Raw genomic sequence first — 14,987 nt, 5'->3', positions numbered from 1 at the left:
TGACCATCACACAACCATTCACATACAGGACTCTGACTAGTTTCATGCAAGAAGTAGTCCTTAAGTGGGAGTAGAGGAAAACATCTTAGATTCTTTGGTTTATTTCAATAACCAATGAATTATTCATGATGGCTACTTTGTGAAGTCTCGTGTGATATGAGAAAGTCTGAGAATAAATGAGAGCAAGCTCATTTTACAATAAAGAAGAAACGGAAAGCCCAGAGGCCGTAGCTGTGTAAATTACTTTCCAAAAATTATTTTCTTTGTATTATGTCCGACAATAGAATAAATAAGGAATATGGACATGAAGAATATTCCGTCTAAAAGAAATGGTCAAAATGTAGAATTGCAATAATGAAACTCTGTATACATACATACATACATACATACATACATATATATATACATACATACATAGTACATACAGACATATATATACATGTATGTATTATTCATATATATATATATATATATATATATATATATATATATATACATGCGTACATACTATCACACACACACACATGCACACACTGACACACAAACACACGCGCACGCACACTCACAAACACATTTAGTCAATGTGTGAGCGCCTATGCGTTTGGTGTGTGTATATATGTGTGTTCGTATGCATGTATGTATTTATACATGCATGTATGCATGTGTGTATGTATGTATGTATGTATGTATGTATGTATGTGTGTGTGTGTACGTTTGTTTGTACTTCCAGTATGTCTGCTATGGTATTCTTATGAAAAGATGATGAAAAATCGAAGTCTCTTTTCTATTATCGAGGAAAAAAAACTAACATTTGTGCTACATGTTTCTTGTCTCCTTTGGAGTGTGTCTATGTGAACACGTGTGTATGTTCGTGTGTATGTATGTTTACTTATGTGTGAATGTGTGAATGCGTATGTGCAGATATGTGTACGCATGTATACAAATGTGTGTATATGAGTACGTCACGTGCATGTATCTGTACTTGTGTACGTATGTGTGCATACTTGTGTATATATGTGTACGTATGTGTATGCCATATGAGTATGCATATGTACATACATATGCATGTATGTGCATGTGTGCGTTATATGTTGGTATACATATGTATGCATGTGTGTGCATACATGTGCGTGCTTGCATGTATGTATGTGTGTATGTATGTTTTAGTCTTGTGTGTATGCACGTGTATATATGTGATATATATATGTGTGTATCATGTGGTTAGTCTTGAAGGTGTTCCAGTTGTAATTATGGAAGAGAGACAAAATACCAGGAATGAGACCGTGGACTTATGGCGGAGGGTGTAAGGACGGAATGGAAGCTCAGAGTCGGGTAGGGGTACGTGTGATGCCGTAGGTGTATGTGTGTGAGATTGCGCGTATGTATGTAAATATGTGTGTGTGTGTGTGTGTGTGTGTATGTGTCTAATACAATTGGAGGAAATGGAGAAAGAAGAGAAGTGGTAATTCTGTGTCTTTGTGTTTGGATGTGCTTGTGTGTCTTTGTGTGTGTGTGTGTGTGTGTGTGTGTGTGTGTGTGTGTGTGTGTGTGTGTGTGTGTGTGTGTGTGTGTGTGTGTGTGTGTGTTTTGTTGCATGTGGTTTTGTTAGAATGCAATTTCTTCAGAATTGTCTCTCGATAATAGAATAAAGATTAGTCAAATTGTACAAAGTTGGATTAATGATAGAGAGAAAGAGAGAGGCAGAGAGAGACAGATAAATGAATAGAGGGATAAACAGATAAATAGATGCATAGAAATGTAGAGACACACACATGCACGCGCGCACACACGTACTTAGCGGTGTTTCGTCTGCCGTTACGTTCTGAGTTCAAAATCCGCCGAGGTCGACTTTGCCTTTCACCCTTTCGGGGTCGATTAAATAGGTACCCGTTACGCACTGGGGTCGATGGAATCGAATTTAACCCTTTGTTCCCTCTATGTTTAGCCCCTGTGAATTACTATCTGAAACAAAAGTTCGTGATTGTTACAGCTATTCCATTCAAAGAATAAGAAAATCAAACACGTTTCTGGGGTTTGGCATGGTTGGCGATATTATTAGCAACATAATGAAGAAATTATAAAAGACGAATCGTTTCTTACCAACATAAGTGACTTTGACTTAATGCTGCATGTCTCCTTATTGTGTCTGGTAAAACTGCCGGATACATAATCCAACCCTAAAACAACAGAAAACCAAAACAGACGGTTAAATAAACTTCAAAAGGTTTCAGTGATTGAAATTAGTTTCAAATGAAATTTCAAGATTTTCAAAATTATGAACACAAGCTACAAATAAAAGGCGTGGTGTGATTTTTGATGTTAGCCAATGAACTCTTGCTTGTTTTAATTCTCATATAATTCGAGTATGTTATATCCAAATTTCATAGTTTGTGTATTTGAGAATTTATGAATGCTAAATACATAATGAAAGATGTCAATTTTTAGTAATCAAGCAGTGAATGACTTCATCACTATTTTTATAACGATCAATTTTTCTCGATATTCAATTAATCCAAGTAACCCTGCAGGACAAAACTTAATGGTGATAATCTTGTAAACTAATTAAGAATTATCGCCTCATCAATCACACCTAACAACTCTGAACTTTTCACAACACTGGAGAATCAGCTTTCTCATTAAGATGCAAGATCAATTATGATTTTAAGAGATTTCAAACATTATATACTGCGATGTCCTTGGAATTTCAGCATTTAAAATTTAACTGTTCTGTCTAATCAATGAAATAATTTCGATACCTTAATTTCTGTCGAGTGTAATCCGGTGCATACATATGAATTTGTATTAAATGCATTGTTTTTCTCAGTTTAGTTCGGCCTCATAAGGTTGGAATTATTATTATTATTATTATTATTATTATTATTCAGTAGTTTTATTTTTATAACGTGCTTTCACTTCACTACCGAGCGCAGCTCTGTGCGCCTTGGGTATGTGCTGTGGTTTGCTGTGGTGCTCTTATGTTTACTGTATTGAAAGTGTTTTGCGTAGAATGTGTGCAGTACCCAGTAGTGCAATTTTCTGTATGTTATATATATTTGTAAGTCCTGGTGTTTTTGTTATGTATTTGTCTGAATATTTTTTTATTATACCTAAGGCACCTACTATGATAGGAATTGTTTCTGTTTTTAGATTCCACATTCGAGTTATCTCTATTTCCAGGTCTTTGTATTTTGTTATTATTATTATTATTATTATTATTATTATTATTATTATTATTATTATTATCACTATCATTATTATCACTATTATTATTATTATTATTATTATTATTATCATTGCTACGGAAGCCGGCAAGCTGGCAGAGTCGTTTGCACGCTGGACGTAATGCTTAACGGTATTTTACCCATCGCTACGTTCTGAGTTCAAATTCCGTCGAGGTTCACTTTTTGTCTTTCATCCTTTCAGGTTCTCTCTGGCTAGATCCTGATATACCACAATTTTTTTTTCTTTGGTGTCGACTTTGCTATCGTAGGGAATTGCAAAGTCTATGACCTTACACTTTGGATTTATTTTATCCCTATAATCATATCTTGTCATCTTACTTCAATAGGATGATTAGTTTTTATGTGGAGGCACCACAAGATCTTGTGATTCTCATTTGGGGTCGATAAATAAATACCAGCTGAACACTGGGGTCAATGTCATCAAATCATCCCCACCTCCCCCAAGCTGCCCTTGTGGAAAAATTTGAAATTATTATTATTATTATTATTATTATTATTATTATTATTATTATTATTAAAATCGTTGGGTGATGAAATTGCTTGAATGCCTGAAAAAATAGTGCGTTGTTTCATTGAATTCAGATCCCAACGAGATCGATATAAAAATCCTGTAAAGAACAGAAAATCGATTTAATCGACTTCTCCCCTTTGCACAATCATTGAAACATTGGAGGCCTTGTGCTTATGTGCAAAATTATTTTGGATTGGTTTCCATGTCTACAAAATATCTGAACATCAACGAGAAAAGTCAATAAGTAAAGAACAAGTGCAACAACAGGGTAACATTGCAAATTGAAACTACGGCAGCTGATTGGTTTGGAGTACGTCGCTATCATATTTGATTTTCTGCTGTTCAATATCGAATTATATACTGCTGTAGTTTGCATGTTAACGACATCCAGCAACACTGACGACACCAGCGTTTAAACCGTTCCATGAATAGCATTACATCTGTGACAGCAATACGGAGACCAAAGATAATTGATGAACGATACTTCAATAAATCAATAGAACGACAACGTAAATACGGTTATAGGCCAGACTTTCGAGGCAAAAGTGACTGCCACTTTCGTTTAATATTTAACGGTTCGCGTGCGGAGAAGTGTTTTATATGAACAGCAAGAATGTGCGTATGTGCGTGTATGTGTGCGTGTTTGCGTGTTTGTAAGGACGTAAGGAAGCCGTTGTATTGTAAGGAGATAACACTGAATACTAACCTCATATAGTCTATATATTGATGCGCGTAAGAATAGGGTAGTTAACGTACCTTTCGTTTTTATTACATCAGGATGGGATTTCAGGGTGATTTTGCTGCTATTTTTAGCACCTAGTCCAAATCCCCACGTTTTAGTGTATAATTCGTTTGGTATAAATCGTATAATGGCCGACAGAGTACGACACTATCGAGTAATATTACTCCAGATATCCAAAAGAATCTGTGGAATAACGTTAACTCGATATGGTACGTAACGCGAAGATCAGGAAGTCGCTTCAGGTCAAGAGGCTAATTTTCTGCATTGAAAGGACACATCTCCCGTACTGTGGACCTGTGAGTAGAATGGTGCCGGAAATAACCAGAATCGCCAAACGGATTCTTCAAGCCGAGCAAACCGGAACAAGACCAAGAGATACACCAAGAACCAAGAACAAGAAGATTAGATTATACGTTGAGTCTCAGTTGATCGCACTTGTGAATCCAACCATGAAAAGAAGTGACGGCTGTTTCTAATAGGATCGTATGGAAAAGGTAGCACTTGCCAAGGTCCCCGCTTTGGGATAATTAGAATGCTACGAAATTGCTTCCAGGATGTTACTCACAGGCACCCCCAACGGATACAAGGCAGATGAGGCCATTCTTGTCTTTAGCTGCTCAACTAAAAGAAGATAACTCCATACAAATCCTGCATTCTATCTACTGGCTTTGCGGCCCTTGTTGCACCAGATCTGTACAAGTTTGAAGGACGAGAGAACGGGACTGTTTGTGCACAGACCATATCCTCTATATTAATAATCTTCATGCAGGTTGTTCAGCAACTCAGGGCACCAGCACCAACCCCATCACACTCTCTTCATAAATCCAGTGGTAACAAGGTAAGAAGCGACGGGGATGGGTAGATGTTACTGGAAGTCTTCGGCTTTTAACCTGTATTTCGGAGGTCGCAGAGTGTTTATCGTTTTTCACAGATCAGCTGTGGCATATTGAACCCTCATTCATCAAAGCCCCGAGAGAGTCCAGGAATGCAGTATAGAATCTTATATGAACTTATATCTATATATTTTGATATGTACGAGGAGGTGCTCAAAGGTTTCTGGTTTTGGGTAAAAGAAAAATACAGGACGATCAGTTAGTTGTGAATTTATTCAACATATTCCCCCTCTCAGATTCACACACCTATGGCAGCGGTCCTTCAGTTTCTCTAATCCCTTTAAAAGAACTCGAAAGGTTGGGGCGCCAACCAGGCCATTCGTGATATCCTTAAAACCAGGATCTTTTCAGCACCCCTTCGTGTATGTGTATATAATATATATATATATATATATATATATATATATATATATATATATATATTTCTCTAGATATATCGTATACGAAGATGAAGTCTTAGGAGATGACTCACCAACTTAATGTGTTGTTCATACTTACTAACACGTCAGTTTAGTACAATTACCACCATTAGCCCATCACCCTCACCACCGCCAGTACACCGCCACCATCATCACTACTACCAACACCACCATTACCATCACTACAACATACAATACTACCAGTATCATCATCAGTACTACTACCATCACCACCGCCAATAAAAAAAAAGAAACACTTTCAATATCTTCATTACTCCCACCGCAACCACCACTACCACCAACACCAACATCATCGCCATCACCAACACCACCACTACCATCTTCATCAATATCTTCCGCACAACCATTGGTAACAAAAATTTAATCATTGACCCACGAAGTTTTCTGATCGATATCTCGGCTATCAGGCCATGCCAGGCCATCGGGTTACAGCGACTCAACACAATTCATCGATCTATATCTTACGTCGTCTACATCACGTGAACTACTCTGGGAGTTTGTGCTTTTGTTCCAGATGTTTCGAACGAATAATTTTACTTAAATCGCCATCGTTTTAGTCTTGATTACTTTCATTCATTGTACAACAGATTATCATAGATCGATTCATCAATCATTTGGCAGCTTCTTCCCCCAGGGAGACATCACGGAGGAAAATACAACGTAAATATATTGAATGCTTATTTATTCATTCAGCCAAATTGTCTGAAGTTTCCTATGAAATAGAACGAAAAAAAATGTCAGAAAGCCATTTTGTTTTTTTGTGAGTTTCTGAGAGATTAAGTGTTATATTGATGTAGCTGCGAGAAAGTAAAACGGGATTACTGAAGCGATGAAGTTAACAGATTATTAATTTAATATTTATTGTTGTGTAACTGTTTTATTATTGGTACTGAGGCGTATCTACACCCAAGACAACTGTTGATGCTCCAGTTTGTTTTGCTACATGTAAGTCATTAAGACGGTGCAACCAATAAAACCTACAAACGTAGATGGTCCACGAGTGAGCTTCGAAACTAGTCAGGAAAACTGCAACCCACGTGACTTTCTGAATGACCCCCCCTGCCCAACAAAGAATTACCTTGATTTTTTTTAGCAGTTCAGTGTGTGTGTGTGTGTATGTGTGTATAAATAAATATGTGAAAGGATAGTAGGTGTAAGCCTGTGTGTGAGTCAGGCAGATAGAATGCGAAATAGAGAAGCAGACAGAATGACACCCCTCTGTATGCATGTGCGCGGGTATGTGTGTGTGTGTGTGTGTGTGTGTGTGCGTGTGTGTGTGTGTGTGTGTGTGCGTGTATCTGTGTGTACACAGAAGAAACGAGAGAGAAAGAAATAGTGTAAATTACTAAATTAAAGGCAATGCCCCTTAGATATGGAAGACATAAGCGAAGATCCGAACGGAGAACATGAGTGAAACAGAAAATTCAGAATGTCGGTTTCTATCTGAGACACAAGATTACACATCCTTCATTAGAGAACACACCACTTCATGAACACCAGCATACCACTGGTACTGTTTTATTCAACCTCCGAAACATAGACAATAACATAGTAATTCCTTACTTAAGCAGAAATTGGAAGGTGGCGAACTGGCAGAAACGCTTAGCGGTATTTCGTATATCTTTACGTTCTGAGTTCAAATTCCGCCGACTCCGACTTTGTCTTTCAACCTTTCGGAGTCGATAAATTAAGTACCAGTTGCGTACTGGGGTAGATCTAATCGACTGGCCCCTCCCCCAAAATTTCGGGCCTTGTGCCTAGAGTAGAAAAGAATATTGCAGGAATTGTGCAAAAGTAAATGAAACTAAACCAACATAACACCCAACAAAAGTAAATAAAATAATATAACAAAAAAGGTAAATTAAATAATAATCAATATTAACACAAATATATAACTACAAAAACACACACATATATACATAAATATATATATATATATATATATATATATATATATATATATATATATATATATACATAAATATAAACAGATAAATACTTACAAAATACACACACGTATATATATATATATATATATATATATATATATATATATACATGCATACATAAACACAAATATAAAAACAAATACATACGCATAAATAAAAAATAAATATAAACGCAAATACAAATAGATAACGAATACAGGAAGACAGTAATTAATAAAAAAAAAAAAAGAAACAAGCAAAAATGAGAGATAACAACAAGACGAAAGAGGAAACGGGAGTGAATCACCGGAAATGGCGTTTAAAGATTAAATAGGAAACCGTAGAAGAGACAGCGATAATGCTTCATAGAAACACTTTAAGAAAGAAGTTTGTTTAATTTAGCTATTACCGTATCTATTGTGACTGAAGCATCAATGATATTTGTCATTCATTTTATGGGTTTTATATATTTATTGCTTAATTTTGTGTTGCAGTGCTCCCAACTACAAACACACACACACACACACACACACACACACACACACACACACACACACACACACACACGTATGTATGTTATTAGCGTGTTATGTGTGTAGGTATGTATGTATATTTGTTTGACTATGTTTGTGTGTTAATGCACTTAATTGTTGCGCTACAAAATGTTTTGGCGTTTATGTTGTAGTAACAAATGTAAGTCTTATATATTTAAATTTATGCATCTATCTATCTATCTATCTATCTATCTATCTATCTATCTATCTGTATGTCTGTCTAACTGTCTGTCTGTCTGTCTGTCTGCCTGTTTGTCTATCTGTCTATCTATCTAACTATAACTATATATATATATATATATTTATATATATATATATATATATATATATATATATATATATATATATATATATATATATATATATATATACATATATACATACACACACACACACGCACATATATATATATATATATATATATATATATACATGCATACATATATGTATATATGTGTATATGTTTGCGTGTGAGTGTTTGTTCCCCCAACATCGCGTGACAACGGATGCTGGTGTGTTTACGTCACGTTAACCTAGCGGTTCGGCAAAAGACACCGATACAATAAGTATTAGACTTGCAAAGAATAAGTCCTCGGGTCGATTTGCTCGAATAAAGGTCGTACTCCAGCATGGCCGCACTCAAATGACTGAAACTAGTAAAAGAATAAATGAATATATATGTATATAATTTATGTGCATATGTATGTATATATATATATATATATATATATATATATATATATATATATATATATGTAAAAATAGATACACACACACACACACACATATACATATATATGCATATATGCATGACGAAGGAGATTGAGAGAGCGGAAGAGATAAATTGAAACCAATTAAATATATGTATATACAATAAAAGAATGTAAATATCTTATCTTTGTATATACACTATGCTACTCATATACACAAATATGCATTATGTTTGGTGTACGTGTACATAAATATACGCACTATGTATATATTTGTATATCTATATATATGTGTGTGTGTGTGTTTGTGCGTGTGTGTGCGCGCGCCCGCATAGTAATTTTCCAGTCGACACGTCTTCAATTTTACAGACTATTATCTAGGATAATAGGAGTGTATTATATTTTTCGCCCTCTTCAGCTGCATACACAAACTCACACACAGACACACACACACACACACACACACACACACACACACACACACACACACACACACACACACACACACACACACGCACGCACACACGCACATACTCGCTCACTCACTTACACACACATATGCATGCACCCATGCATACATACACTCACACCTCTACGTACACACATGTTGTTATATTCATATTTATATTTCATAACTACATGTATAATGGCAAACGTATGATGGTGAGAGTTGAATAAAGCGGCTTCTTATCTTTATTCGTGATCATTCTTACTGAATCCCGTTGCTTTGTCTGTCCTCTTCAGTAATAAAGCTTCTCCGCTATCTTCGCGAACACCGCCTTATTCTGGCTCTTGGCTACTTTTATCAAAATCCTCTGCGATCAGAGAAACCGATATCTTCTGTTGCTTCTGATTGCAATTAATATATGGATCTTGGTTTCTTATTCCCGCAAGCGTTGCTGTGTGGTAAAAAGTTTTCTTCCCAATCGCATGGCACCGGTTTTGTTCGCCCCCCTGAGCGGTACCCTGCGCAGTGCATTCTACAAAACGTTCTGAGTGAATTTGGCCGATGGACACTGAAAGGAGCTCGTCGTATATGTATATATAGTTGTATATATATGGGTGTTTTTGTATGTGTGCGTGTGTGTATGTGTGTGTTTGTTTGTGTGTGTGTGCTTGTATATGTGTGTTTGTGTATGTGTGTGTATCTGTCGGGGGGGGGGGCACGTGTCTGAAAAAATATTTGTTCATACATATACGTATTGTATAGCCGTGTGAATAGAATATTTGACCAGTTCCTCGGGAGTTCCAACCCACCATATATCTATATATCCATCTATCTATCTATCTATCTATCTATCTATCTATCTATCTATCTATCTATCTATCTATCTATTTATCTATCTATCTGACGCTGAGGGGCATCCCGCGAGAGTTGGGATGCGGGACGAGCGTGTCGGCATACGCGGACGACGTCACCGTCATAGTGTCTAGCCAAAAGCACATCGAGCTTGTCGGCGAGACACTGAGAGACTACGAAGCGGTAACGGGAGCGAAAATCAACCGGGATAAGTCAGTGGGCTTGCGGCTCGGCACCTGGAGAAGCAACCCCATGCCGTCAAGTAGCGCCTCCGTCGTGGGACGTTGGACTGACGGTCCGGTTGAGATGCTCGGGGTCTGGTTTGGTCCAGACCTCCAAACGGAGAAGAACTGGGACGAGATAACGAGAAGGGTGGCCACTCTAGCCCGGCAATGGGCCGAGAGGAAGCTTTCCCTGAAAGGTCGGGCGGAGGTGGCGAACACGTACATCGCGTCCGTCATCTACTACCGCCTGACCGTCGTTCCTTGTCCCGACCCTACCATCACCAAACTGGAGCGCATCCTCTTCCGCTTCTTGTGGAAAGGAAGCGTTCCGATGGTTAGGCGATCCGTTTGCTGCCAACACCCGTTAAAAGGAGGACTGGGCATGCCGTGGTTGATGATGCGCAGACACGCGCTGAGACTGCGACATCTCCGGCTCTACGTAGACAGCGGTGAACAGGTGTGGTCACCGTTTGTGCGGCGCGCTTTCCCGCAGCTCGTCTCCATGACCGAACTGCAGTCATGGATCAAGAAGAGGCCGAGGAAGGGCGAATGGCACCGCGAGTGTCGCGCTGCTCTTCGGCAACTCCAACAACCCGGGTCAACCTTGAGCGACTGCATCACAACTAACGCATTCTATAGTGGATTAGTGGAGGGAAGGTACGACGACGATCTCGGGGCGAACCTGGGCGTCGACGAGGAATACCTGACCCGCCTGTTTAAGACGACCTTCGGGCCGGGACCTATGGACAACTTCCAGAGATCCCTGGCCTGGCAGTGCTATCGAGAAGCACTACCCGTTCGGGATAAGCTCTACAGGCATGGCTCGAGAAACACGGGGCCGACCTGTCCGAGATGCCGGCAGAGCGACGAAACCGTTCTGCACGCACTCGTACAGTGTCCCACCATTTCCGAGCTGTGGGCTTACGTCGAACAACTGCTATCGCGTGTGGGACGAGTCGGTCTATCAGCCGAGTCTATCGTGAATATTGTCGCGCCTCCTTCCTTTAAACGGGAAGGAAGAGCTATTTTCATCGTACTTGTGGCTATGGCGAAAGAATGTGTATGGTGGACGCGTCTGAAAGGTCTAGAGACAAAGACTTTCCTCTCTGGGCAATCTCTCATCAACTTCTTCAAGTATCACCTGAAGAGGAAGTTGAGAGTAGAAAGGGAAGTCTTGTCTAGTGAATGCTTCAAAAAAAGATGGGTGAATGTAGCAAGGATGGCACGTGTGAACGACGGAGCCATCTTGAGCATAACCCTATGAACAAGAAAAAAAAAAAAACAGAAAGGTAAAAGAGAGTCACTTACTGTTATAGTTTCTTCAATGAGAATATTGACCAAGGTTACCGTGGTCTTTTCCGTGGGCTTTTCCTTCCACGGCTAAACCTAAACTGTCCTCCCCTCTTTTTACACGAGAACATTACTGTGTGATACACGATCCCTATTGATCGGCCTTTCCTTTTCTTTTTTTTTCTTTTTCGATCCCTTTTGATCGAACTGCCCCTTTTTCCCTTCCTACGATCCCTTTTGATCGACACCACCAATTTTTTTTTTTTTTTTTTTTTTTTTTCCTTCCTTCCCCCTCCCAAAAAGAAAAGCTCTACATTGTATTTGTCCCCTCTGTGTTGAGCCCTGTGTGGCTAATAAAAGAAATGTATCTATCTATCTATTTATCTATCTATCTATTTATCTATCTATCTATCTATCTATCTATTTATCTATCTATCTATCTATCTATTTATCTATCTATCTATCTATCTATCTATCTATCTATCTATTTATCTATCTATCTATCTACCTATCTATCTGTGTATCTAGCTATCTAGCTATCTATCAATCTATCAATCTACACACACACACACACACACACACACACACACACACACACACACACATATATATATATATATATATATATATATATATATATATATATATATATATATATATATATATATATATATATATATATATATATATATATATATATATATATATAGTTAGAATTTAAAAAAAAAACAAAAGACGAAGACGGGTTTGTAAACAAACAGTTGTATTAGTTTAACGCTCGGGAAGTGAGAAAGTCTTTTACGTTTCGAGCCTACGCTCTTCAACACAGATATGTGTATATATATATATATATATATATATATATATATATATATATATATATAGATAGATAGATAGATAGATAGATAGATAGATAGATAGATAGATAGATAGATAGATAGATAGATAGATAGATAGATAGATAGATAGAGTGAGTGAGAGAGGGGAGGGAGGAAGAGAAGGAAGAGAAGGAAGGAGAGAGAGAGGCTGAGAGAGCGATAAGTACGTCCTACTAAAAGGTTAGTTGTGATAATTGTCGTTAAACGTAATAAATATGCTGCCACCCATGGAGTCATAAATCTACATACAAACATAGAAATGCACTTTGAATATCGCTGTTATATGGCTTTTATATATCTATATGTGAGTGTGTGTGTGTGTGTGTACACACACACATATATATATATATATATACACACTATACACATGCACCATACACACATATGTGTCTGTGTGTGTGTATACATGTGTGTGTGTGTGCGTTTGAGCGTTTGTGTGTTTTTGTATCTATAGCCAACCAGACATCTAGATTATTATTGTATCCATAGCCAATTTGACATCTAGATTAGCACGCACGCGTACACCACACACACGCACGCACGCACACACACACACACACACACACACACACACATGCACACATGCACACAAGCGCGCGCGCACACACATGCACACACGCATGCACGTACACACATTGGCAGGTCCGTGTTCATAAAATGTCCTACAATGAAAAAGATATCTGTGACTCGCATATCCTAGCAACATACAGACAGACTAATTTCAAACTCACAACCTTAAAATATGGTACAAACGTTTTTATTTTTCATTCCCTTCGAAGAGTATCTCTAATAGTGGTTTGGATTTTGGCTGTTCCTTCTAGCGAACCAGGAATCCTATGACGGATACTTCTCATGTGTTTAAATGTACACTGTATATACATATATATATATATATATATATATATATATATATATATATATATATATATATATATATATATATATATATATATATATATATATATATATATATATATATATATATGTATGTATGTATGTATGTATGTGTGTATGTATGTATGTATGTATGTATGTACATGCGTGTGTGTGAGTGTATGCGTGAGGTGTGTGTATGTGTTTTGCCATTGTATTCTGTTTCCTAAACAGATTGAAGTCACAACCCACCTTGGTTTCTTTCCAAAAGCGTTTTCTTGTTCCCGCCGATAATTTCGCCAGCCATATAGCTAGCAGCCACAATTGTGAAGAAGACAATAATGGCAATCATAATAATAATAATAATAATAATAATATCAGCAACAACAACGACGATGATGATGATGATGATAATGATGATGACAATGAAGATGATGATTACGACGATGATGATGAGGATGAGGATGATGATGGTAACAATAAGAACAATAAATATCTAAAAACCCCTTCTTTCTCCTGTTTTTGTTTCTTATATTTCCTTTCCGGGCAAAGCAGAAAACAGCTTCTTTTTTCTGTTCGAGATTATTTCAACTCCCTCTCCTCGGTGGCATCTTCTTGACAATATTCCAAAGAATCACAAGGATTTAAAAGCATTCTTAGATGCCGTTGATTTCTTTAAAAACTTTCTCTATCACATGTGCAGAAATACAGATACAGCTACTGATTTTTACTTCAGCTCCCTATCGACCTTTATTCTATGTCGCTTCATTGTTGTATACAAAGGTTCTACACATAAAGAGAGAAAGCAGGAGGAGACAACCAGTCGACCGACGTTCATGTTTTTGTTACATATATTTGTTGGCTCAATTTTATTACCTTTTCTAAAATCACTGATGTCAATTTAACGAACTATTGCTTTCAATAGAGTTCATTGTTGAACCGAATGTTTACATATGTAAGCCTTGGAGAGAGATCACTTCTGTCCAGTTGACTTACTTGCACTTGATAGATTCGTTCCATTAAGAGGAGGCCAGCAACTGGCACACTGTCACTACCATGTTGTTTGCTAAGTTCTACTTTTTGATTTTTCAATGGACTCTATTAAGTTCGCTGCATATTTTCCTAACATTCAAAGCTGAACCATCAAACCAACAGTGAAATGCCTGGCAGTGCTTTTAGAAAAGCTGCAACATCTGAGATACTGTTTAATTAAAACTGGAAGATACTCTGTATGAAAGTTTGGCAAACACATTTCTTGTTCTTCCTCGGCAATATATTTATCTTCATAAAATCTAACAGCTTTCATAGAAGAACAAAAAAAGATTTATAAAATAAAATGGGAAACATTTCAAAATTGTATTGCACTTGTCTAACAAATGACTTGAAGTGTGGCCGTGTATGT

The 14,987-nt window shown here is 37.4% G+C and overlaps 1 long non-coding RNA gene across 1 annotated transcript in view; it reads right to left on the bottom strand.

The window, feature by feature from the left end:
- Window positions 1-14,987, bottom strand: part of LOC128250607 (uncharacterized) — a 132,077-nt gene that overhangs the window by 23,435 nt on the left and 93,655 nt on the right. The window contains exon 2 of the long non-coding RNA XR_008266635.2: window positions 2,101-2,177. This is a non-coding gene — a long non-coding RNA (uncharacterized LOC128250607). The remainder of the gene's footprint in view (window positions 1-2,100; window positions 2,178-14,987) is intronic.

The sequence above is a fragment of the Octopus bimaculoides genome, chromosome 23, assembly GCF_046866305.1.
Source record: "Octopus bimaculoides isolate indiv1 chromosome 23, ASM4686630v1, whole genome shotgun sequence".
NCBI classification, from domain to species: domain Eukaryota; kingdom Metazoa; phylum Mollusca; class Cephalopoda; order Octopoda; family Octopodidae; genus Octopus; species Octopus bimaculoides.
Note: the sequence above shows the minus strand (reverse complement) of the source record. Positions and strands in the feature narration are given on the sequence as shown.